This window comes from Hevea brasiliensis, chromosome 4 (genome assembly GCF_030052815.1).
Source record: "Hevea brasiliensis isolate MT/VB/25A 57/8 chromosome 4, ASM3005281v1, whole genome shotgun sequence".
Classification (NCBI taxonomy): domain Eukaryota; kingdom Viridiplantae; phylum Streptophyta; class Magnoliopsida; order Malpighiales; family Euphorbiaceae; genus Hevea; species Hevea brasiliensis.
This window is the reverse complement of record NC_079496.1, coordinates 33,708,318-33,732,748: the sequence shown is the minus strand read 5'-3', so window position 1 is coordinate 33,732,748 and position 24,431 is coordinate 33,708,318. Positions and strand designations below refer to the sequence as shown.

Genomic DNA, 24,431 nt, shown 5'->3' with positions numbered 1-24,431 from the left:
CATTTCAATCACCATTTTGCAATATAAGTAGATCACAATTCATTTCATGCATTTTGCAAAGGAATCTTAAAGAATACTTATGTTGTGCACAAACCTAATACGAGTCGCCTCTTGGCCTTGACTCAATGCCTCAGGTTCTTTTCCGGTATTCTTTTCGACTGAAACACATAATTTTATAGTGTTTCAGTATCATAATTTATCATAAGTCTAAAAATAAATTCAATTCTATTTATATCTAGTTTTAATATGCTTAACCTGACGTTCTTTAAAATTTGTATTTCGGAGTTATTATTCACGACACTATTCAAGTCAAATTGTTGACTTTCTCATGGTTAATAGGTATAGGGATTTCAATTTCACCGACATACCACATTTTGGTTACCTAATTTGTTGGTTTTGGTTGTTTCCTCAAATTTTAAGTCTCTTAGGTGAAATTTCCAAATTTCAGATTTGGTGTCCTGTTTTACATGTTCTATTGGTCAAGTTGCTATTGAAATTTGGCTAAGTTATCTTCATAGAAGTTATTCCTTATTATCTTAACTTTATTTCCCTTTTTGAATCACTCCATTTGGAGTTTTGTAGCCCAAGTTGTGGCCATTTGAACATGGCTGGCCAGATTTGGTGTTACCCAGAATTCTGGGCATTTTTTGGATTTTGGCAATTTTTGTGTAATGACTGCAGGTGACTTTTTGACTAGGTTATAGTCAAAATTTTAGTTAGTTTTCTTCTTAAAAGTTGTAGGGCTATATCTCAGCTTTCTATCGGTATAAAATTTAGGTCATTTAGACCTTTCTAGACCAAGTTATGGTCATTTACATAACTACTGTTCATTTGGTCATTTTTATACAGGGCAGTGTGCCCAATTCTAGATTTGGCCTAATTGTTCACTAAGTTATGGCCATTTTCTGGGCATGATTCCTGAATGAAAAATGGTCCATTTTGTGTCTAATTTCATTCTCAATTACCCTTACACCAATTGGGTTGGTAAATTTTCATTTTTGGTCCCTGAAAGGGACCTAGGTCAAGCTATCAACATAATGACCCTAACCAATCCGAATTGAAACTTATTTCTAACAATTCACACGCACCACAAATGGTCACAATTGACCATTTCTCAACTCAATTAAGGTCAACTACATTAATTGACCAATTCTCAACTTTTTCTCCAATTTTTCACATGCTCAAAACCCTAGTTACACATTTGCATAATTCAATGCAATCAAAGTGTACATCTAATGTCTATATACTTCATTCAACCTTACAACCAATCAAACATATCAATATCATTCATTTCAACCCTTGGCCAAAATTTTCTCCAAGTCCCTTATGTATGATTTTATTTAATTTATACACAATTTCTAGATCAACTCATGCACATGAGCATAAATCTAAAGAGAAATTTAAGAGAATAATCACTAACCTTTTGGTAGCTTTTCCCTCTTCCAAAATTCCTCTTCTTTTTATTATTAATAGATGAATCAAGGTTCAAGGACAAGATTTACTTAAGAAATCTATAATTTTTATGGCTGATTTTAGGGTTCACAAAAGCTTAGAATTGGGTTTTAATGGAGGTTAGTGAGAGAAATGAAAGAGAAGAGAGAGAGGAGATAGGCTGGCCAAATGAAGAAGAAGGGAAGAATTTTCATTTCTTTTGAATTTTTAACTTTATTAATAGATAATTATCCCATAATTTCAATTTTTAAATATTAGATTTATTGCATCATGCTTATGTCATGCATGATGTAAATAAAATTTTTTTCTTTTTTTTCCTTTTTCTTTTACATTTATTTTTCCATTATTTCTTTAATTTAATTTTCGATTTTGAAATTTTCATTTCTCCAATTTTATTGGATAGTTAGGTCAGGAGTCAGCTTTAGGGGTGAATTGACCAAATTGCCCCTCGCCGGTTCAATCCGATTTGCAAGTTATTCGATATTTCTTCCGGATTCTTGACCTAATTATTTGACCTGCTTAACAACTATTTTTCTATGATTTTCCCTTTTCCACTATGCTCGCAATAGTCCTAAGGACTGTAGCGTCACATTTTTCGGTTCGAAATTTGAGTTTAGACTGACCTCGCAGTCATTTCCCAAGGAGGTCATCCATCGCTGTGACTCCCAGCTCATTTAACTTTTTATGCTTTGTTTTTCTTCTTTATACTTAACCATTTGGCAATTATTAATTATTTGCGTTCAGGGCTTATCTAGATGTCTCAGACGTGGTTCTAATTCCCTTAATTATTTGGACCGATACTGTTCACCGGAACAGTAAAATGTACCAGGCTATGAAAATAGGGGTGTTATAATTCTCCCCCCCCCCCCTTAAAATAAATTTCTTCTCAAAATTTTACCTGGTATTAGTCTCTGAACAGCTGTGGATGCTGTCTTCTCATGTCCTCCTCTCGTTCCCAAGTAGCCTCCTAGCTTGAATGATGGTTCCACAGCACCTTTACCAACGGTATTTGCTTGTTCCGTAGCTGCTTCACCACATAAGCCAGAATCTTTATGGGTTCTTTCTCATATGTGAGGTCTGGATTCACTTCAATTTTTTCTACTGGTAGTACATGAGATGGGTTAGATCTATACCTTCTCAACATCGATAAATGGAAGACGTTATGTATCTTCTCCAACTCTGGAGGTAATGCCAAATGATATGCCAAAGGACCCACTCTCTCCAGAACCTCATATGGCCTGATGAAATGAGGACTCAATTTCCCCTTCCTACCAAATCTCATAATTTTCTTCCAAGGGGAAACCTTGAGGAATACTTTCTCACCCACTGCATACTCAATATCTCTTCTCTTCATATCAATATAGGACTTCTGACGGTCTGATGCAGCTTTGAGTCGATCTCTAACCAATCTAATTTTCTCCTCAGTCTGCTGAACAATTTCGGGCCCAATCATCTTTCTTTCACCCACTTCATCCTAACACAGGGGAGTTCTGCACTTCCTACCATAAAAAGCTTCATATGGAGGCATCCCAATGCTTAATTGGTAGCTGTTGTTATAAGCAAACTCAATTAAAGGTATGTGTGTGTCCCAACTGCCCTCAAACTCAATCACACAAGCTCGTAGCATGTCCTCCAAGATCTGAATTACTCTCTTAGACTGGCCATGCATGCGTGGGTGGAATCTGTCTTTGAAGTTCAATCTAGTTCCTAGGGCTCTCTGAAGACTACCCCAGAATCTAGAAGTGAACCTAGGATCTCTATCTGATACGATGAATACTGGCTCTCCATGCAGTCTTACTATCTCATCAATATACAACTTGGCCAATCTTTTAAAACTGTAATCCATTCAGACAGGCAGAAAATGAGCAGAGTTGGTCAGTCTGTCAACTACAACTCATACTGCATCATGACTCTTCAGTGTCCTCGAAAGTTCTATCACAAAATTCATAGTTATTCTCTCCCATTTCCATTTCGGTACTGGTAGTGGATGTAACAAACCAGCTGGTACTTGATGCTTTGCCTTCACTTGTTGACAAGTTAGGCATTTGGAAACAAATTTTACCACATCTCTTTTCATACCCATCCACCAGTAGTGCTCTTTCAGCCCTCTATACATTTTTATGCCACCAAAGTGCATAGCAAAAGGAGACTCATGTGCTTCCTTCAAAATGATCTGTCTCAACTCAATGTCATTAGGAACACACATACTTCCCTAGTGTAGCAATAGGCCATCATCTCTCACTGAGAACTTAGGTTTCTTCCCCTGTCTGACTTCTTCTAACAGCTTCTGATACTTTTGATCATTTTGTGCAGCCATTCTGTTATGATCAATTAACACTAGTTGTACATGTTTTGCAATTACTGTCTGCCGCTCATCATTAATCTCTAAGTTGGCATGCAATACTCTCAACTCATGTACTATAGACAAAGGAAAAACCTGTAGACTTGCCATAGTCTTACGACTTAAGGTGTCAGCCACAACATTAGCTTTCCCTAGCTGATAGTTTATTAGACAATCATAGTCTTTTATCAATTCTAACCATCTCTTTTGTCTCAAATTCAGCTCTTTCTGAGTGCCCAGATACTTCAAACTCTTATGATCTGTGTAGATGTAGCACTTCTCCCCATATAAATAGTGTCTCCTGATCTTAAGAGTGAACACAATAGCTGCTAGCTCTAAGTCATATGTCGGATAATTCCTCTCATGCGGTTTTAGCTGGGGTGATGCATATGCAATGACATTCCAATCTTGCATTAATACACTGTTAGTAGTATGCCCTAGAGCATATCATTTAGTATGCATCTTGTACATGTTTTATTAATAAAAGGCATTTTCACTTTTCCATTTACATAATATATTTATGTGTAATAGAAAAGGTCCATTGATATTTTGTTAGAAATTCTATTCTTAAGTTGTTAAGAATATGAGTGACAGTATTTCTAGCACAAAGTATCATAAATAGGTTCACAATTGAGGATACTTTACAATAAGGACATGACTTATCTAGAAAGATTGTAATCATGTTTGTTCCCTAGTTATTTATATGAGATGTAAATAAGAGGAAATGGTGAGTCTCATGCCATATAACAAATATGATAGGCACTTATACATGATAAGTAGGCCGAACCAATGATATTTATGACAAGCACATGGAGTTTACTCTTATCAATGTATTGTCATAAATCATATCAATACATATAATCTTTAGACCTGAAATAGCATAGTTATCTTGTATATAGGTGGTTTGAGTTTGATACTGCTTTCATACTTGTACTGTGTATAGGTATATGGGCATGTGTTAGCTCCTACTAATTACATATGGAGGTAGGTGTTGATCAAGATGGAATCTGTTACCCTAAGTAAATAGGGATAAATCCTATGTTCATTTAATTGTTCTTGATGTTTCAAGTTCCTGGCCAGGACAAATATATTTAATCAGAAAAGAGTTTCTGATGATAAAATCTTTTTAATCAAGAACTGGAATTAAAAGAGAACATAATATTCATAGCAAATGGGGTTTGACATAAACTATGACTCCAGCTCGAGTTGGGATTTTGTAACAGAGAGATTCTAGTGCATGGTAACATATGATTATAGGTTCATTTAAGGTAAACCTTATTACTGATTGGGTGGCTATGGCATGCTATGCTAAGTGTTGACCATGGTCTATGAGGTGTATAAAATGATTTAGAGAAATCATTTATGGTAAGAAAGAGTTCTGATGATATTAAGAGTTGATATCATATCTCATTGCCAATTAGTGATGAGCCTAGTAAGTCACACACATACACAAGTAATCACCAAATTAAATATGATTTAATTAATTAATGAACGAGTTTAATTGATTAATTAAATAGGTTTGATTTGTAATTAGATTGCAAAGTTCCTAGCATGGCTTGAAACCAAATCTAGGTTATTGGATGTATAGTATAAGTTAAATTTATATTTAAAGTGTTTAAATATGAATTTAATTAATGAGAAATTAATTAATATAGATTAATTAATTAATTTATATTTGATATAAATTGATTAGAAGAAGAGAAATAATTATTTTGGGTTGAGAACTCCAAATTAAAACACAGGGGTATTTTGGTCATTTCACAGGGTAACATGTGGTACCATGAGATGGTGACACATGGCACTACACATAAGCTTGCCATATGTCTTTTAATCATGTAAGATTATCAAAGTCAAGATTAAATATAGGTTTGACACTTGGCACAATGTGATTGGGTCAATTAAACTTAGAACCAATCAGAAGGTGACATGTGGCAAGGGTTTTAAGTGGTGACCTAGCTATATAAGTGTAAGGATAAAAGAACAAAAATACAATATGCTCATTCTCTCTTTGGTGCCACCATCTTTGAGCCTCTCCCCTCTCGTATTCTTCATCTCTCATTAATTCAGAGAGAATAGAAAACATTCTCTTGAATTTAAAATACTAGAAATTGTTTCTAGTGCCCTATTTATATCTATAATATCTCTAAAGGTAAAACCTGATTTTCTAATTGATTAGAAAGGTTTTAGAAGCTGTTCAATGGGCTGCCATTGGTGATCTTAGTGTGGACAAGTTAGAGGGACAACATTTGGTGTCTTAGATGCATTCCAAAGGTGTCAAACACACTGCAGTACATCAAAAAGTTTAGTGCACTTGTTCTTGATCTAATCTAAGGTTCTAATGAATTAATCGGTTAATTCTAAAATCTTAAATGGCAAATGTAGATCCAAAATCAAATTAAAAGAGTTTTAATATGCTATTTATCATTGAAATCAAATAGATAAAAATGAATCTTGCATGATGCATGTGACCCTAGACGAAAAATTTTTGAATTCAATGATCTAAACCTATGTTTTTCATGCTTCCGCTCCTTCATACACATCCTAACCTATTGTGAGAAGCATCACTGTAAACTGTGTATTCTTTACCCGGGGTAGTTAAAGTAAGGACTGGAGCTTCAATCAAACATTTCTTTGACTCATCAAAACTCTGTTGGCATTTATCCATCCACTGAAATTTCACATCTTTTCGAAGTAGCTTAGTCAATGGAGATGCCAACATGGAGAACCCCTTCACAAATCAGTGGTAGTATCCAGCTAAACCCAGAAAACAATAAATTTCTGTGATATTTCTAGGTGGCTTCCAATTAAGGATAGCTTATATCTTACTTGGATCTACCTTAATGCCCTCTACCGATACTATATGGTGTTATGGAGATTGGGTCCACAACAGGCATAACATCAATCTCAAACTGCACTTCTCTTTTCGGAAGTAGTCCTGGCAACTCATCAGGGAACACATCCGGAAAGTCACATACTGTAGAGATGTCCCTCAGTGTTGGACTCCCCACTTGGGTGTCTACCACATGTGCCAAGTATGCTTCACACCCCTTTCCGATTATCTTCTTGGCTAGTGCAGCCAAAATGATGTTTAATGGCAATAACTGCCTCTCCCCGTGTATTACCACATTATCGTACAGAGGGAGACCAAAAGTGACTGTCTTTAATCTACAGTCAATCATTGCATGATGCCTGACTAACCAATCCATGCCCAAGATGATATCATAGTCTCTGAAGGGCATTTCGATCAAATCTAATAGAAAAACATGTCCTTGGATCACCAAAGGACAATCTCTATAGATTGTGTTGACCCGGACCTCTTGTCCTAACGCACTAGTTACTAGTACCTCAAAACCCATTTTGGCACACGGAATTGCAAGGGAACTAACTATGCTAGCACTAACATATGAGTGGGTAGAACCCGGATCAAACAATACAAAGACATCTTGATCAGAGATAGAGAAAGTACCGACTACAATATCGGAAGTCTCAGCCTCTTCCCACTATCTCATAGTGTAAACCCTGGCCGGAGCACTCCCTTGTGCTGACTGGCTAATGGTACCCTGACTGCCAGAAGCATTGCCTCTACCTCAGCCTCTTCCTCTGCTAACCGGTTGTGAACCTCTAGCAGCAAAACTCTGAATGGATCCCTCAGTAGTGGTGGGAGCTGGCCCAAATCTATGGGCACTGGTGCAGTCTTTAGCGAGATGGCCCGTGCCTCCACAGTTAAAGCAATCTCCTGTAGCCCAATAGCATTCTCCCCAATGAGTCTTGCCACATGTCTCATAGGGGTAGGGAGGATATGAACCCCTGGTCGACTGCTGAGCAGACCAAGGTGGTCTCTGCCCAGAAAATCTACCTCTACCCGACCTTCCACCTCTACCTGATCCCCTAAAATTTCTTTCTTTTTCCAGTATTGCAACTAGAACTTTGCTCAACTGATTTTTCACCTTTTTCTTTCTCTGATTTCTCAATCTTCTCAGATTTCTCTTTCACTGGTGTCGCTTTTAATTCAATTCTTTCTACTTCCAGTACTTGAGACATGAGTTCAGAGAATTGCTGTATTTAAAGCGGACCACTTGTACTCTTAGACTAGGCTTCAGGCCAGTTTCAAATCTCTTGCACCTTTCTCTACTGGTAGACAGGAGACTCCCAGCATAGTGGCTTAAGTGGGAGAACTCTCTCTCATACTCTGCCACTGATCTATTACCTTGCTTCAGACTTAAAAATTCTTGCAATTTCTGATCCACATATGCATTTGGGACATATTTCTATCTGAACTCTCTGATGAAGTCATCCCAAGTCAATACTGGTGGTTCTACTAAGCTGTGAGGGATGGTCTTCCACCAGTCATACGCATCCCCTTGCAGTAAGGACACTGAATATTCAAACTTCAGTTTATCCGGGCAGTGTAGTTTCTTGAATACTCTTCTTTCTAGCCATTGCTCTGCCTCTAGAGAATCTACTGTATCCTTGAATTCTATTGCCCCATATTTCAACAGTTTATCATACTATCTGACTGGAGCCTGAGGTTGCACCATAGAAGTCTGGGGTAGAGCTTGAGCAGGCATACCCCTAGCCATCTGTTGAAATATAGGGCCATCTGTTAGGCAAATTGTGCCGAAAATTGTGGCATTTGTGGGGCTGGTGCCACTGACCCACTAACATTTTAGAGAGCTGGGGCTGCCCCTTGGGCCTCAGCCTCTACCAATTGCTCAACAAAGCGATCCCCTTCTTCCATTTCAGTCAAATAACACAAGGAGATTTCCCTCTGTTAGTTCATATTTATGATGTAATGCACTGTATGTAACAAATAAGGACATTGAGCAGTTGTACTTATCAAAGAAAAGACACAAATTAATAAGTTAAAACATACTTCAAAAATTTGCTCTGATACCACTAAAACATATCACACCTTACCCTTGTGTAAGGTATAACATGATCCCATAGTATACCTAATGAATTACCGTACTTCGCCTACTGATAACCCATTAAATATACTATAAGGGATTTTAAAACAATTTTCTTACTTTTTAGAAGTGGTGAGCATTTTTGGTAGGAATTTAAAACATTTAATTGAAGTTTAAAAACTAGTTAAAATTTTTGTCCATTTTTATTTTTATGCAAATTTTAGAAAAATTTCGGCAAAGTGCCATCTATATTTGAAAAAAAAAAAAGTTCTTCAAACACCTGTAAAAACACTTTCAATAATTCATTTCATCAAAATCAACCACTACCACAACACAAATCAACATCATTTCTCACAACTCCATAATTCAAAACAATTCTCAATTCAATTTTCATAAAAAATAATACTAAATAACTTCATTAATATTTCATTAAAGAAAAATCAATTTACATTAAATACACTACAAAGGATTTTAAAACAATTTTCTTAATTTTTGAAAGTGGTGAGCTTTTCTAGCAGGTGTTAAAAACATTTTCTTGAAGTTTAAAGACTACTTAAAATTTTTATCCATTTTTATTTTTACTCAAATTTTGGAAAAATTTTGACAGAGTGCCGTCTATATTTGGGAAATACAGTTCTTCAAACACCTAAAAAAAACACTTCCAATAATTCATTTTATCAAAATCAACCACTACCATAACACAAATCAACATCATTTCTCACAACTCCATAATTCAAAACAATTCTCAATTCAATTGTCATAAAAAATAATACTAAATAACTTCATTCATATTTCATTAAAGAAAAATTAATTTACATTCATCAACCCAAAATTTATATTAGAAAATCCAAACTAATATTATTACAAACTCTATACAACTACTCAAGACCAATTTATACATGTACTTGCAGTTACATACACAAATATAAACATTACAATCAGGGTATAAAATTATACCTGATAAAATCTCAGGGGTGTAGCTCCAAGATCCTCAGCAGCTTACTCTGCTGCTCTTCTAGTCTCTCTATCTGCGACAGCAATAACAGCCATCGCTGAGTACTATGACTCAGTGGCGCACAACATACTAAAATAACATTTTATGCATAATTCAAATCATATTTATTCAAATACAGTACAGAAAATGGAAAACAAATACAAAACACAATTTACAATTTTAGTCAAAACAGTCTCATTTCGGAAGTCTCAAAACCATTTCATAAAAACACACAGTTATATCATGACATTCAGAATAATATTCATCTCAATAGTCAAAGGCTTATGAGAAATTACAAGGCTAGCTAGCTCAAACTATGGGTACCCATTCAATTTCTTCCTCTACTGGCACACACCTCAACACTTCAGTCAGAGAGGGAATCAAAATTCAAAACTAATTCCTCCCACTAGTCATGCTAGTGAGGCATTCAAATATATGGTCATGACACTGTGGTTTCAAAACTCAGCAATTTACTAAACATTTATTGCCATTTCAAACACATACAAGTAAACTTTCAACAGTTTAAGTCAAAAGTATAATATACATTTCAATCACCATTTTGCAATATAAGTAGATCACAATTCATTTCATGCACTTTGCAAAGGAATCTTAAAGAATATTTATGTTGTGCACAAACCTTATGCGAGTTGCCTCTTGGCCTTGACTCGATGCCTCGGGTTCTTTCCCGGTATTCTTTTCGACTGAAATACACAATTTTACAGTGTTTCAGTATCATAATTTATCATAAGTCTAAAAATAAATTCAAATATATTTATATCTAGCTTTAATATGCTTAACCTGACGTTCTTTAAAATTTATATTTTGGGGTTACTATTCACGATACTATTCAAGTCAAATTGTTGACTTTCTCATGCTTAATAGTTATAGGGATTTCAATTTCACTCACATACCACATTTTGGTTACCTAATTTATTGGTTTTGGTTGTTTCCTCAAATTTAAAGTCTCTTAGGTGAAATTTCCAAATTTCAGATTTGGTATCCTGTTTTACACTGTTTCATTAGTCAAGTTGCTGTTGAACTTTGGCTAAGTTTTCTTCATAGATGTTGCTTCTTATTGTCTTATCTTTATTTCGGTTTTTGAATAACTCCATTTGAATTTTTGTAGCCCAAGTTGTGGCTATTTGAACATGGTTGGCCGGATTTAGTGTTAACCAGAATTTTGGACATTTTCTGGATTTTGGCAATTTTTGTATAATGAATGCAGGTGACTTTTTTACTAGGTTATAGTCAAAATTTTGGTTTGTTTTATTCATGAAAGTTGTAGGGCTATATCTCAGCTTTCTATCGGTATAAAATTCAGGTCATTGGGACCTTCCTAGACCAAGTTATAGTTATTTACGTAACTACTGTTCATTAGGTCATTTTTGTACAGGGCAGTGTGCCCAATTCCGAATTTGGCCTAATTATTCACTAAGTTATGGTCATTTTTTAAGCATGATTCCTAAATAAAAAAAATGGTCCATTTTGTGTCTAGTTTCATTCCCAATTGGCCTTACACCAATTGGGTTAGTAAATTTTCATTTTTGGTATCTGAAAGGGACCTAGGTCAAACTGTCTGCATAATGACCCTAACCAATCCAAATTGAAACTTATTTCTAACAATTCACACACACCACAAATGGTCACAATTGACCATTTCTCAACTCAATTAAGGTCAACTATATCAATTGACCAATTCTCAACTTTTTCTCTATTTTTTCACATGCTCAAAACCCTAGTTACACATTTGCATAATTCAATGCAATCAAAGTGTACATCTAATGTCTATATACTTCATTCAACCTTACAACCAATCAAACATATCAAAATCATTTATTTCAACCCTAACCTAAGGCTGGCGGAAAATTTCTCCAAGTCCCTTATGTATGATTTTATTTAATTTATACACAATTTCTAGTTCAACTCATGCACATGAGCATAAATCTAAAGAGAAATTTAAGAGAATAATCACTAACCTCTTGGTAGCTTTTCCCTTTCCAAAATTCCATTTCTTTCCTTTTCTTTTTATTGTTAATAGATGAATCAAGGTTCAAGGACAAGATTTACTTAAGAAATATATAATTTTTATGGCTAATTTTAGGGTTCACAAAAGCTTGGAATTGGGTTTCAATGGAGGTTAGTGAGAGAAATGAAAGAGAAGAGAGAGAGAGGAGATAGGCCGGCCAAATGAAGAAGAAGGGAAGAATTTTCATTTCTTTTGAATTTTTAACTTTATTAATACATAATTATCCCACAATTTCAATTTTTAAATATTAGATTTATTGTATTATGCTTATGTCATGCATGATGTAAATAACTTTTTTTCTTTTTTTTTTTCATTTTTCTTTTACATTTATTTTTTCATTAGCTCTTTAATTTAATTTCCAATTCCGAAATTTTCTTTTCTCCAATTTTATTGGATAATTAGGTTAGGAGTCAGCTCTAGTGGTGAATTGACCAAATTGCCCCTCGCTGGTTCAATCCGGTTTGCAAGTTATTTGATATTTCTTTTGGATCCTTGACCTAATTATTTGACCTTTTTAACAACTCTTTTATGTGATTTTCTCTTTTCCACTGTGTTCGCAATAGTCCTAAGGACCGCAGCGTCATATTTTCCGGTTCGAAATTTGAGTTTAGACTGACCTCGCAGTTATTTCCCTAGGAGGTCACCCATCATTATGACTCCCGGCTCATTTAACTTCTTATGCTTTGTTTTTCTTCTTTATACTTAACTATTTGGCAATTACTAATTATTTATGTTCAGGACTTATCTAGGTGTCTTAGACATGGTTCTAATTCCCTTAATTATCCGAACCGATATCGATCATCGGAACAGTAAAATGTACTAGGCTATGCAAATAGGGGTATTACAACAACTTCATGATAGTAAAACATATGTGCAATTTCTCCTAAAATGCAATAATGATGCAATTTCATAATGCAGTAGCATAGGCAATAAATTTAAAGAAAACATTTAATAAATGATTTATGTCATTTATGATTTATCTTTAAGCCTACATGGGAAGGGATTTAGAGATTCTTAGTTTAGGACTTAAAGAAATTTAATTAAGATTGGGATTCTCAGTTAGAGCATGTTCAATGGCCAAAGTTTGCCATGTATTATTTATGTGATTGTTCACATGTATCGGCTATTGAAAATTCATGTTTTGGCCACCAAGCCTAGGTTTCCTGAAATTCATCCACAATGTAAAAGTTAGGGTTTAAACCCTCAAATCCTAACATCAAGTCCTAAAGTTCTCATTTTAGGTCTGCTGTGTTATTTTAGACTTAGAACAAGAAATACTCTTTATTTTCTTAAATCCTTAGATTTAAAATCAAATCTCATAATTTTACATTAAACCTTAAAACAACCTTAAACCAATTATTTTAAAATATATTACCCTAAAATCATTAAATAGCTAAGAAGAAGAAGAAGCTTACCTCTTTTAGCTAGGGCATCCAAAAGGAAGAGTTTCCCCCACTTTTCTCCAAACCACTAGGAAGAGGAGAGAAAATGGTGTTCTTCATCCTTTTAAGAGGTTTAGGGTGATTCTCTTTCATATGGGGGCTAGAATAGAGAGTTTTAGGGCTAAAGGGAAGAGGAAATAGAGGGAGAAGGGAGGAAAGGTGGAGAGAGCGAGGAAGAAAGGTGGTAGAGGCTCCAACCCTTTAGGTTTTATATTTTGCCTTGAGCAATTTTAGCAGCTAAACTTGTTTAGATAGGTTTATTACAATTTAATCCCTCCTTTCTTATTCTTTCTCCAAACAATCCACTTCCCTTAAACCTTCTTTCATTCGAGACTTCATGGGACATTCTTATTTGGATATGGATTCCATTTACCCTAGGTGAGGAGTTATTATAATTTATGTTTCTAATTTTATTTTTAATCGATTATATAGGTTATTTACATATGATTTACTTTTTTGAATGACCAAACAAGGGTTTATCTAAATTAAGCTATGATTTTTGAAAGTTTGCACCTCGTTAGGCATATCACGGCTGTATGAACCCGAATTTGTATAGATTGTATCTTAATCAATATTTCACCTTTTTTAATGTTTATTATCTCTAGATTTCATGTTGGGATATTAGTTTTTATGTCATATTACCCAAACTCGTGTTCCTTTTCTAAATTGATATGTAGGTTGTGATTTTTTTCAATAGGTTAAAATTAGAGCTAAATCACATATGCCATTTTCAATTATAATTGAATAACATTTTTGCATGATTCCTTTTTCCATATTTTAGCACGATATGTCATTCATTTTACCATGAATTTTCATAGTTTTTAAAGTCTTTTGCTATTTTTAATAAATGTCACAAGCTTGTTGTCCTTGTACAAAGTTTTCAATTTATATGTTATTTTTATGGCTCAATTTTAGTTTTAATATTTGAATCCCTTTTTACCAATTGTGTTTTTGTTTTGCATGAATTAATTAAGCCATGTTTTGACCATAAGTTGTCTGAATGGAAGGAAAGGCTAGGGTTTCAACCCTTGGCCTATAATTAGGTCAATAAAAGTTCTAATTCAACTAGGTTTCTTAGTTTTATTTAAACTAAAATTTTATCTTATCTTTATATTTATTCTTTTAATCATCCAAATTAATTAATTTATTATCTAATCTATTATTTTAAAAATTTAAATCATTTAAATAAAAAAAAATGAGTGCAAATCCATAAAAAAACACTAGGCCCACATGTGAAGCAAACAAAAGCCCAAGGAGAACTTAGTCTATACAAATGTTGGATTAAGGCCCATTTTGAAGATTCAAGACCCCTTGCATGAGGATATTGCACTCTAAGCCTTGTAATATGATAGTATTTTATTTTATTTCATTTCAAAGGCCTCTTTTTAAATTATTTTGGGATTTGTAATTTCTTTTCTCCTCACTTCTTTTTTTAGTTAGGTTAATTATTTTAATGTTTACTTATTTTAATTAATAACTTGGCATATAAATGGACTTAGTAACATGGCATACAGCGCAACTTGGCTAATCAAGATATAGATACTTATGATTAGAAATAATGGCATGCTCCAAGTTCCCTTCCTTCAACACAAATGAGATATAAATTGTATATATGTTTTACTTTGTATGTAATATACTTTGTATGCTTTATAACATGTGAAATGACTTTGTATGTAATCAATTTAGGAACATGCTAACTATGGAGAGATGGTAAAGAAGGGTAAAACTTACTTAAACATAGAAATTTGGCATGCTAGGAACACTCCATGCCTATGAATAAGGCTAATTGTTTGAACAATTTACGTGAGTAACTTAGAATTACATATATTATATAAATAAGGAATTTAATAATAGGACAAGACAAACTTTAGGAAATACAAGTGGGATGTACATAGTATTGAATAAGTCCGGGCAGAGAAGTTCCTAACATCTTTTCTCTCTTGTACCCACCATATTGAATCTAAGTTCATTAGTCATTGTTGATGAAGGGTAGTGGACCTCTACAAGGGGTAAAATCGTTGCCAATAAGTGGAGACTCTTGATACATATGATGGCTCTTGCATGGCTCTTAGTGCATGCTTTCAACTCTTAATGATGCCATAATACTCGAGTTAAGAAAAAAAAAAAGCTTCTATTTGAGGGGGAGCAAGCACAATAAGCTCAATGTAGAAGAGATTCACACTTGAGGGGGAAAATTGTTAAGAATATGCAAGTGTGGAATTCCCACATCGAAAAAAGATGGGATAAGTGAGAGACATCTGAGTGGGAAGGACCCATAAACCCATTTTCTTAAGATTTTGGGTTGGATGTGGTGTCAAGCTCGCATCCCTTCCGAAAATTTATCTCGGATATTACCTATGTGGCTACCATTTTATCCACCTTTATAGTACTAAAGTCCAAGTGTTATAGGAAGACGATGCTAAACTAGCTTTTTATACTAGAAGATAGCCACAACTTTGGTGCCACATTACTGGCCTTAAGAGAGGCATTTAGTATCCTATGTGAGTAAACTATAACAGATGTAGACTTAACAAATTGAGGTGAATCAAATAGTTGTGTGATTAACTCTTCTTCACCTATAAAACACTTACCCAATTAATATTTTAAGAATTGTTCCATCTATTTAGTCAGTTTTTATCTACGTTTTGGTTAATGCTATCAACCTTGAGTTTGGTGGTCCTTTTGTATAACAAAGAAATGATTGTTGGTCATAGAGCAATGAATAATGAATGAAGTTGAGTAAACTAAAATTATGAAAGTAATGCAAATAAGGAACTTCTTGATGACAAAATAAAAATATTAAATTTAAATTTAGGTGCTTATGTCAAAGTTGTTTATGGATGGAAAAAACCAAAAAGTGATAAAAGCACAAATTCAAATGCAATAATGGATAAGGCTATTGCTTCAGTAAATAAGAGAAAGCAATGAAAGCAAAATCTTAGATCCAATATACTTTCCACAACTAAATAAATATAAATATTATTTGAGCTCCATCTAGAGAATTTTAATTCAATGAAGACACAATGTGGAGCTGTTATTATGCCTCTACTAATTGCTTCTACCCACCACTAATGTCAAAAGTAGAGTTAGGACACTGAAAAATAACATGGAGGGATTTTTACCAAAAATGCTAATGTGGCACTATCAATTGATGTGGTAGATGATGTGGTGACACAAGTATAAAATAATGTGGCAGCTGATATAGCAGGAAGTGAACACAAGATTTGGTGTGAACAAGCACAGAATAAGGGCATGAGCTCTAATGGAGTTAGGAGCAAATTGGATGCAACCTAACTTGTGTGAATGCATGGAGGGTCAAATGGAAAATCTATTAATAGAAACACGCCAGTTGGAGGGCAATGAGTCTTTCATGAGGTGCAAAAATTAAATTTTGAGTTGATTATAGTTAGGTGGTTTTTGGTGGTCAGGCTTATACTAAAAGAGTCATTTGATGATGAGTAATTAATTGGTGATGTTGGTTTGGCAATTTAGTGCAGAGATGGTGGTGGAATGTGATGACAGTGGCAAGGTTTAGGAAAAACAAGAAAGAGGGCACAATAGTGAGGAAGAAAACCCACAAAGAAAAGTCATATTCTATTTCTTGGGCTAGTTCTATAAGTAGAATATATCAAAAGGCTCTAATACTAAATTGATGTAAAACTAATAGAACACTAAGGAAAAGAAATAAAGCTCACAAAATTATATTAATTCTCAAATAATAATAATAATAATAATAATAATAATAATAATAATAATAATAATAATAATAATAATAATAATAATAATAATAATAATATATTACATTGGTATTAATAGATTAATATTAGAAATCCAAAATAAGAACATAGTAAACCAATAATAATTAGGAATACTAAAACGACAATAACTAAAAAAAAAAAATTAAAAAATAGCATTCCAAAATAATTAAAAATATCATTTCTTAACTAAATTTCTTCCTAAAATCTCAAGTAGAAGAAGGTTTCACATCACCAAGCACAATAGTAAAATAAAACGAGCAATGCGTGATGCTTCCAAGAATTTTGATGTAATTAATTGGACAAAAACAAAATCTTGAAAGGGATTATCATAATACTTTGGGATCAATCCAAGCAGTAATAGAAATATTTATAGACAATGAATTCATCCAAACTCTTGGAAAAGCATCAGCAAAGTCATTGCTAGCACAATGAATCCATTAATCACTATTGCTTATGCCCATAAGCACAGCACCAAGCACTAATAAATTAATCTCGTTCAAAAAAATGGTGATGAAGATAGCACAAAAAAAGTATATATTGTTTTCTACAATTCACATAACAAATAGAAGAAATGTTGTTGCAGACCACATGCAAGGAAAAGAAAAGCTAGAATGAAACAATGAATCTAAGAATACTTTGACATGTTTTTATTGTATAGAAAGCTCCTCTATGGGTTTTATGGAAAGGTGCTAACATATGAGTTCTGTTGTTATATGTAAAAGCTCATATTTTCTGTACACAAGAACATTATTTTGGTAAATATAAAAAATCCACTAAAATGTGCATGAACTATGCTGCTAAACTCTAATGTTTTTCCTTTGTCTCTAGAGGATTGTTTCAACATCATAAACAAGTCCAAAAAGCCACTAACTGTAGTAATATCGATGCATGAAACATATGGACATCAGCTAATGTGTTCCATGAGAGAACTACATTGTGCAAGACTAAGCTCATAATAAGAGAGCATCCTCAAAGTACTCCTTGATAGCCTAGTACCTTTCTATTCCTATTTATGGCAAACTTCCAAGTTTCACAAGGAAGAGCTCCTCATCAAACCTCAACCTCAACCCAAAATCTTCAGCAGGTTGAAGTAAGCCATCCACCATCCCACCAAATACATATAAATAATGCCCCAAATTATCAGCACAAGCTCAATGGAATGACCTTGGGTTGGGTTTATAACCCTTTACCTTGAGCCTTTTCCACATATTTGCATGCAATGCAGTTGGATGCATTTGAGTGGATGCAATTAAACTAACATCTAACACCCAAAAATCATCCTTCCTATGTCTGTATGAATCTTCACCTCCATAGACTAGCATTCGACCTCCCACAATTAGAGTAGCTGAATGACCAACTCGTGGGAGTGAGACTCCTTCAGGTATATTTTGCAATTCATAATTTATCTGAACCCATTTTAGCTGACTGTCAAATATCTGTAAGAGCCAAACATCATTTAACACCTCATAACCCAAGCCTCTTCCACCAAATAAAACCATTCTAGATCCCCTAATGCATGTTAATGAGGGACCTAAATGAGGAGAGCTGATGCATGAGCAATGAGTTCATGCCATGCTCAAAAATAAAGATTTTTTGAAAGTTCTAAAACCCAAGTGTTACCTAATCTAATGCCGTACAACCTAATTCCTCCCTACATAACCATCTTTCTTTGATCAATACAACAGGTAGCATGACCTCCTCATGGTGGTGGTGCAAGGGATTGCGCATTGAGTAGCCTCCATGAGAGTGAGACATAGAGGCTATCACTAAAAACTAGTTGCCCAATCCATGTATCATTTTGACGGATCCCATAATCATTGATCCCTCCAAAGAGAACAAGATGATGGCTAATAACAACGAATGTCACACCTTACCCCTCTGTAAAGCATGACATGATCCCGTAGCATATCTAATAAATTACCGAACTTCGCCTCTCGATAATTTATTAAATATACTATAAGGGATTTTAAAACAAATTCAATTCATTTTAAAGTTCGAAGTGATGGTAAATAGTTATTGAAATGCTTTTAAATGAGGTTTATGCCATAAATTTTGTCTTGAATTAATTTGGCATTTTTAGAATTTTATAAAAATTTTGGCAGGGTAACGGCTAAAATTCAAGAAAATAGTTCTTCTTTTCATCTTTAAAACAAACAATTTATGATAGTACACAAAATTAAATATCAACATTTCCATCATTTCATAAACCATCTTCTCATTCTCATTTCAAAAGAAACCAATATTTACTCATCAAAACCAAGGGAGTTTATGTTACCATAATTTACATAGTTAACGTTACAAAAGAAATAAAATTGCAATATTTACAAACTCAAAAGGTTATACAAAACTTTTTATACAACTACTCAATGTCTATACAAATACATATAAATACAAAATACATCAAAATAATTTACAAGTGTATACCTAGTATATACTCGGGATAAAATCACAACTATTCCAGCTACCGCTATCAGTAAGCTACTCAGCAGTCCTCTCCTTACTCTTACTTGTGACAGCATAAACAAGCCATCGCTGAGTATTACACTCAGTGGTGCACAACTTAAAAATTTAAAGTTCAATATAAATCATAATTTATCAAAACTTAATCAATCATAATTTTAAACACATGAAAAATATTACAATATTTCTAAACCAAGAGAATCATTTAATAAAATCACATTTTATTCCAAATAATCATAAAACACAAGTTTTGCTAAAAATCGCACAGTTTAGAATATGACACAAATTTCCAATTCATCCCAATAACCAAAGGCTAATGGAAAATACAAGGGCTAGCTAGCATATATAAGTACTCATCCAATACATCCTCAATTGGCAAAGCACCTCTCTAACCAGAGAGGGAAAACTCAACCCCATGAATTGAGGAGATCATAACTAATACGTCTCACTAGGCAAGCTAATGAGGAATACAAATCACATAGTCATGTCAACTGTGGTTTCAAACCATATTCAAACAATTTCCATTCATCAAAATTTATTTACTAATTTACAATCACATTTCATTTAAAACAATTACCTAAAAAGGGTTAGCAACACACAATTTCTCAAAACACTTCAAATTTCATTCAAAACTGGCTCACCCCCCACTACAATGGTATAAAATGGATAACATCCGCCTTTCTAAAATTATAAACTTATTTTACAAAATTAAAGTGCTCATTTAAACCATTTACAATTTAAAAACAAAGGGAGAGTTTAGTTGTGCACAAACCTCTTTATACTCCTCTTACTTAGTTCAACTTTTCTTCTCTTTAGGAGGCCTCTTTTCCACTGAAAATATACAATGGAAATGTCTCAATACTTATCCCAATTATCTCCAATAACTAATCAAATGAATGCCTAAGTTACTTATGCAAATTCAAGGAGTTTAGGTTTTGGACAATTTTTTGCCCTAACATTTGAACTCAATTTCAACCTAGTTCTAGTCATAATTTGATGAGGTATTCTTCATGAAAAGTATCCTCTATGTCTTAGTTTTATTTTCCAATTTGAATCACTCAATTTGGAGTTCTGGATTGCAAGTTATGGCCAAAATATTAAACACTATTCCAAGTACCATATCCTAAAATTCCAAGTTTCTAGATTTGTACCTTAACTTTGCATTTTATATCCGGGCATCTTAAGCTTATAATTTGGCCCTACTCCCTAAAATAATGTTTTAGGTCTTTGTCTTAGATTTCCAAATCATTTTGAATTACTTCAATTGGAGTTTTATAGAGGAAGTTATGGCCTAATAACCATTTAGAGGTTATAAGGCCAATTAGCTAAGGAGTAGGAATTCAAGATTTAGGATTCCTAAATTATCTCAACAATTTCTCTACCTTACCCTAAAAGCTGCGTTTTTGTCAAATCATGAAATTTTTAGTTCTATGTCTTATGAGAATTTTGGCTTTAGAATCACCTAATTTTCATTTTTGTAGCCCAAGTTATGATAATTTTTCCAAAATTGGTTGGATAGGTAATTGTTCAGGATTTCCAGGTTAGTCTAGAATCAGGGTAGATTTGCTGGACCCATTTCTTTTGGCAATTTGATTAACTTAGAGTCATATTTTTTTCTCTATGTTCCTCATAAGAATTGCTCTCCTATGTCTGAGGTTGCCATTGGTTTAAGAATCACCTAATTTGAAGTTTTCTAAAGTGAGTTATGTATAATTTACTAAGTACTATTCATTTAGTCATTTTTTGTTAGGTCCAGAATTGCAATTAGGATTCAAGCCAAATTTAGGGCAACCTATGGTCAGTTTCTGGACAAGGTGTCTTCATGAAATTTCTAGCATTATGTCTTAAGTTTTATCTCTAAGTAGCCTCACACCAATTGAAGCTATGTAACTCAAATTATAAGCTATTAAGCACACTGGACTCAAAGGTCTAGAATTCCAGTAACTCAACACATTACCAATCCATTAATTCCTTTCATCAATTCAATATAAATTCTCAACTAAAATATGCCAAATGACCATAATTAGGACTTATAAACCTCAATTGCATAACATACCACAAAACCTTAATTTCCCATAAACCCTAATTCTTCATCATCCAAAATTCATGCAACTCATGCAATTTAGCATACTAATCACGTATACCACATCACTTTAGCTCTAATTCATGTTTAATCTCACCAAACATTACAAATTCCTAAGTTCCCTCAAGCTGGCCAAATTCCCATAGTGCAATTTCAATTAACAATTCATTAATTTTTCATGTTATTTTCACTTACTCAACCTTAATTCCATGAGCATATGCTAATTTAAGTTAGAAGAGAGACTTAACTCTAATGATACTTTTCCACTCCTTAATTTCTTCAAGTTTCTCTTATTTCTTTTGCTCTCAATCTTCTTATCAAGGTCTAAAATTAAGTTTTTGTTCTAGTAGTTATGATATTTAGGGAGAGAAACTGGGGTTTCTAAGCTTGAAACCAAGCAAAAATGGAGGAAGTTTATGAGAGAGAGTGGCCGGCCAAAAAGGAAGGTTGAAGAAGATTGATTTTTTATTTTTAATTTCTATCTTGTCTTATATATATTTATCTCAAAAATAATTTAATTTAAATTATAATTTTAATTGTGTCATGTTTGCATCATGATTATGTCATAATTCAATTTAAAATTGGAAAATTTCTTTTCTTTTTCTTTTCTTTCCCTACACTTATTCATTTTTAAGTCCTTTTTCAATATTTTAATCTCACACAATTTAATGGATATTTAGGTCAAAAGTCACCTCTAGGAGTGAATTGACCAAAATGCCCCTCATCGGGCAATAGTCCATCTTTTAATAATGTCCAATAAGTCCTTAAGTTCTAATTCACTTATTTGTGATTGTTCCCTTTTTATTTCCATGATTTTCTAGTTCCCAATAGTTTCACAATTATCCCTTAACTAAGGATGTCATGGGGTTCTACACGAATTTAGGGTAGCAACTGAGCTCGCAGTTGCTTCCCGAGTCAGTCACACATCGTCGGGACTTAGGCTCATTCAATCGTTTTGTGCTTCATGTCTCTTATTTTCATCCAACTTCATTTGATCTTTATCAATTTTATTTATGGTTTTTCTATGTGATTTAAGTATAGTTCTAGACATTCTAACTGTCCGGATAGACATTAGTCATCGAAATAGTAGAATGTACAGGACTACTTAGTATGAGGGTGTTACAATTCTCTCCTCCTTAAAAGAAAATTTCATCCCGAAATTTTACCTGGTATCAATCTCTGACGAGTTGTGGGTGCTATCTCCTCATATCCTCCTCACGTTCCCATATAGCCTCCTGGCCTGAATGATGGTTCCACAGCACTTTAACTGGTGGTATCTGCTTGTTCCTCAGCTGCTTCACCTCATGTGCCAAGATCCTTATGGGCTCTTCATCATATGTCAGGTTTGGATTCACTTCAATATCTTCTATTGGCAAAATGTGTAAGGGGTCTAAGCTATACCTCCTTAACATGGAGACATGGAAGACATTGTGAATCTTCTCTAACTCCGGAGACAATGCAAGTCTATATGCTAATGAACCCACTCTTTTTAGAATCTCATATGGCCCGATGAAGTGAGGACTCAGCTTTCCCTTTCTACCAAACCTCATAATTTTCTTCTAAGGGAAAACTTTAAGGAACACCTTGTCACCCATAGAATACTCAATATTTCTTCTCTTCAGATCAATGTAGGACTTCTGTTTGTCTGATGCAGCCTTGAGTCTGTCTCTAATAAGTTTAATCTTTTCTTCCGTCTGCTACACAATTTTGGGGCCAATCAACTTTCTCTTGCCCACTTCATCCCCACACAAGAGAGTTCTACACTTTCTATCATATAGAGCTTCATATGGAGGCATCCCAATGCTTGATTGATAACTATTGTTGTAGGCAAATTCAATCAACGGAAAGTGTGTGTCCCAATGGCCTTCAAACTCAATCACACAAGCCCGAAGCATATCCTCTAAAATCTGAATGATCCTTTCAAACTGGTCGTCTGTCTGTGGATGGAATACTGTGCTGAAGTTCAATCTAGTTCCTAGGGCTTTTTAAAGACTACCCTAGAATCTAGAAGTGAACCTTGGATCTCTATCAGACACGATAGACACTAGCACCCCATGCAACCTCACCACTTTATCAATGTATGGTTTAGCCAATCTTTCTAGACTGTAGTCCATCCTTACTGGCAGAAAATGGGCAGACTTGGTTAATCTGTCCATAATGACCCAAACTGTATCATGATTCTTTTGTGTCCATGGAAGTCCAATCACAAAATTCATAGTAATTCGTTCCCATTTCCACTCAAGAATTGGCAGTGGCTGTAGCAACCCTGCTGGCATTTGGTGTTCTGCCTTTACTTGCTGATAAGTTAGGCATTTGGCCACATATTTTGCAATATCTTTCTTCATGCCACATTTGGCCACAAAGGTATACCTAGTATATACCCGGTATCAAATCACAACTACTCCAGCTACCGCTACCAGTAAGCTAGTCAGCAGTCCTCTCCTTACTCTTACCTGTGACAGCATAAACAAGCCATGGTTTAGAACATGACACAAATTTCCAATTCATCTCAATAACCAAAGGCTAATGGGGAATATAAGGGCTAGCTAGCATATATGAGTACCCATCCAATATATCCTCAACTGGTAACACTGTAACACCCTCACATTGGACAATTTTATACATTCTACTGTTCCGGTGACTAGTGTCTGTCTGGATAGTCAAGATGTTTAGAACTATATTTAAGCCATCTAGAAAAGCTATAAATAAAAATTAATAGAAATTATATGAATGTGAAATGGAAATAAGAAAAATAAAGCATAATCATTTAAATGAGCCGAGGTTCCGGCGATGGGTGACCAAAATGGGAAGTGAGTGCGAGCTCAGTTGCTACCCTAATTTCGTGTGAGACCCTGTGACACCTCAGGCCTAAGGATAATTGTGAAGCTAATAGCATTGTGAAAACCACAAAAAAGAAAAGAAAACAAGTTCAAATAATTAAATCAGCATTCAAAGAGTTACTAAACAA

The 24,431-nt window shown here is 34.2% G+C and overlaps 1 pseudogene; it reads right to left on the bottom strand.

The window, feature by feature from the left end:
• Positions 1-17,930: 17,930 nt before the first annotated feature.
• LOC110654168 (F-box/kelch-repeat protein At1g51550-like) lies at positions 17,931-23,971 on the bottom strand (annotated as a pseudogene).
• Positions 23,972-24,431: the final 460 nt, after the last annotated feature.